Below are 3,998 nucleotides of genomic sequence, written 5' to 3'. Positions count from 1 at the left end.
TCCTGGCAACGGCCCAGGACACCCCTTATCTTGTGGTGGCCCATGAGTAAGCACACTTCTCATTTTCTATATAAAATGTGCATAATCTAGTAGCATCATGTTAAAATCTCTCTGATATGGAAGCGTAATTCCTGGGATAAAGTTTAGAGGAAGATAAAGTCATATTAGGGGATATAAAATCACAATGACCAAGTCATTATTATACAAATCTAAAGGAGAGGTATAGTCACATTGCAGGAGATAAGTTATATTGTTAGTTTAAAGGTCGTAATTGCAAGACATTTTCACGATAATGTTGCAATTATGAAAAATAATGTATCAAATACAAATTTGAGATATATAGTCACATTGTAAGATATTAAGTCACATTTTTAGTTAGAATTGCAATAAATCTTTATGAGACTGTAGCAATTATGAGAATTAATGAGCAATGGTGAGATAAAGCCACATTGTGACACTTTCAAATCACAATGTGGCTTTATCTCACAATTGCAACTTTATTTCGCATAATTGTGACTTTGCCTCACAATTATAAAGGTTTTTTGAGACAAAATGTGACACTTTCAAGTCACAATGTGAGTTAGTGTTACATTACTAGAAAAGTTAGATATACAGACCCTTTCCAAAAAATTTGAATATCATGGAAAAGTTTATTTATTTCCATAATTCCATTCAAAACGTTAAACTTCCATAGATTATAGATTCAGGGCCCACAACTTAAACGATTTCAAGTATTTAATTGTTTATTTTTACATAATTTGGGCTCTCAGCTCATAAAACCCACGAAAACAGGATTTAATTTTTTTTTTATATTACATGAAATTACACAGTGATACCATGGTCATTGAACCAGGTTTTGGTTATTTTGGCAGTGTGGGAAGGTGCAAATCCTGCTGGAAAATGAAGGAAGCATGAAGTGCTCTGAAAATGTCCTGGTAGACGGCTGCGTTGACTCTGGATTTAATAAAGCACAGTGGACCAAAGTCCTCTTTTCTGATAAGAGCAAATTTTGCATCTCATTTGGAAACCAAGGTCCCAGAGTCTGGAGGAAGAATGGAGAGGCACACAATCCAAGATGCTTGAAGTCCAGTGTGAAGTTTCCACAGTCTGTGTTGGTTTGGGGAGCCATGTCATCGGCTGGTGTTGGTCCACTGTGCTGTCCACTCAACGCAGCCGTCTACCAGGACATTTTCAGAGCACTTCATGCTTCCTTCATTTTCCAGCAGGATTTGCACCTGCCCACACTGCCAAAAGAACCAAATCCTGGTTCAATGACCATGGTATCACTGTGTAATTTCATGTAATATTCAAAAAAAATTAAATCCTGTTTTCGTGGGTTTTATGAGCTGAGAGCCCAAATTATGTACAAATAAACAACTAAATACTTGAAATCGTTTAAGTTGTGGGCCCTGAATCTATAATCTATGGAAGTTTAACGTTTTGAATGGAATTATGGAAATAAACTTTTCCATGATATTCTAATTTTTTGGAAAGGGTCTGTAACAAAGAGATATAAAGTCACATAAAGTTATGTCGCAATTGCAAGATATAAAGTTGCAACCATGAGAAATAAAGTTACAATTACAGGAAATAGTCATAATTGAAAGATATAATCGGATTGCAAGATATAGTCACATTTTTAGTTATAGTGTCGGAATTGGAATAAATGTTCACAATTGTTATACCATCGTAATTATGAAATTGCCAGGATTCTGTACTTCGTCATGTATTTTGTAATTTGCCATTCATGTTCTTTTTGTAGTTCTGTTCATGTTAATTAGTTCCAGGTGTTTCTTATCTCAGGTATTTAACCATGTGCTCTGTCTTGCCCTGGGTGGATTATTGTTTGTTTGTACCTGTGCCTTTCATGTGGTTACGGAGTGAGGTCTTGAGCCTACACTTCAAGTCATGCGTTTCACGGTCAAGTTATGAACATGTCTCAAGATTGGAGCTATTAAACATCATTTTACCTTCATATAGATCAGACTATTGTTTGACTTTTTGAGGCACTGTTACAGAAATAAAGTTGCAATTGTCAGATTGTGACACTTAAAGTCACAAGATATAGTGTTGAGAAACAAAGAAACAGTTAAAATTTCACAATATAAAGTCACAACTGGGAGACAAATTTACTATTACGAGAAATAGAAAAGCTGTTTTATAAAGTCACAATTAAAAGATGTAGTTAAATTGTGTCACAGTGCAAAATACAAAATTACAATCGAGAGACACAAAGTAATAGGGATGCACCTATATGAAAATTTTGACTTATACCGATAACGATAATTCTTTATATTTGAAAGCCGATAACCAATATATTGGCTGCTAAATCTAAATCCAAATTTTTATATAATTTTTGAGAGCCTGATTACAAAACTAAAAGTCTCACCATAAAAAGCCACGTCCCAAGCACACAATTATAATGTTCTCATTATAATTTCATTAAGTCTATATGACAGACTTGCGCTGCACACGTTGCACTTAACTGTATCTTCCTTTTTTGAAGTGATGCCAATCATATTTCAAGCCATTCAAAACCATCATGGCGAACAGTGCGCATCTGAAGTGTCTCAGCTGAAGGAAATAATCCATTATTTATCAGCTTTAATATATCGGCCAAATATTCTTATGAGGCTGATAACGATAACATTAAAAATGAACATATATCGTGCATCCCTACAACGTACCAATTACCCATACAATTAACAATCACACTTCTATCCGTTTAAAGTGAAATTAAATGAGAAAAAGAGCATAGTTGTTAAATTCAAGTTTTAATATTTCTAACTGTGCAATAAATTAACATTTACAGAATAAGTTATCAGTCACGTAAAGATTATTTGTATTCATCATACATCAGCTTGTATATACATAGAGTTCATGTGACCTTATGAATGGAGAGAGACAGCAGCATACCGGATTAACTCTACAGAGCATCGTCTATTTACTATGAGGAGAGGTGAGGAATCTGTACACAAGAGGTTACGAAGGATGGATTTACAGGGTTTGTGGGCAAATAAATTCAACAACTACATTTAAAAAAAATTCAAAACAACAAAAAAATCAGAAGAGAAGAGTAGGATGTAAACTTGCAAACAATACTGTACTGTCCACAGCACGGTTTGTTCAGACAGCTAGCATATTACATGATTTTTAAAGTGTACATCTGCAAAACACAGTTACGTCATCAGCGTCGCATCATTCAGTCATTCCACTGTTGTTTTATTTACTCAACTTTTCTTGCAAAATTCCAACAGGACTGGCAAACTTGTAAACATGTTCTGTTCTTGTCTTTCTGCTAAGACCCTCTTACATTCCCGGACTGACATAAAATCTAATAATCTCTCAAATAGAACAAAAATCAATAAAAACAGTACTCTGGATCTGAAATCTGAAATATCATAAATGCAACAAATTGTTGCGCAAAATAATACCAACTGACAACCGAATGAAAACAATATTCCAAATATCTACACCTGCTGAGAAAGACGGAGATGAGAAACAATTACAACATTAATAAAGGAAAAATCCAGGTTACATACAAGTGGAGATCTATCAACAGCATCAGTGTCATATTATCTACAATCACAGAAAAGACTTTTGACTTGGCTTTCAGTCACCTAAACTGAAATGTGCGTAATGTAACAATGGAAGCCTCTCAGGGAAGTGTACAGCAGTACCCATAGACCTCTATTGTAAGAGCATTTCTCTTTTCTGTGGTAACAGACAGAGATGTGAGTTTGATCATTTTGTCTTTATCCCTCTCATTGAGTGAAGTGTCTTTTGTCTTTTTTTTCCCCCGTCCCCTGACCGACAGTGAAACAGTAACTGAGAAGACGGGATCGGAGCATGAGAACTATAAATCCCTGCAGACTGACAAAATACCACCTCAACCCCTCCTTATTGTTATTCATTAATTTGCAGAGAACATGTGAACCCCCTCTGCTATAGTGCAGTGTTACAATATTGCCACATCAATCAATGTAAGTGTATTATTA

This window comes from Rutilus rutilus, assembly GCF_951802725.1.
Source record: "Rutilus rutilus genome assembly, chromosome: 11".
Lineage (NCBI taxonomy): Eukaryota > Metazoa > Chordata > Actinopteri > Cypriniformes > Leuciscidae > Rutilus > Rutilus rutilus.
Note: the sequence above shows the minus strand (reverse complement) of the source record.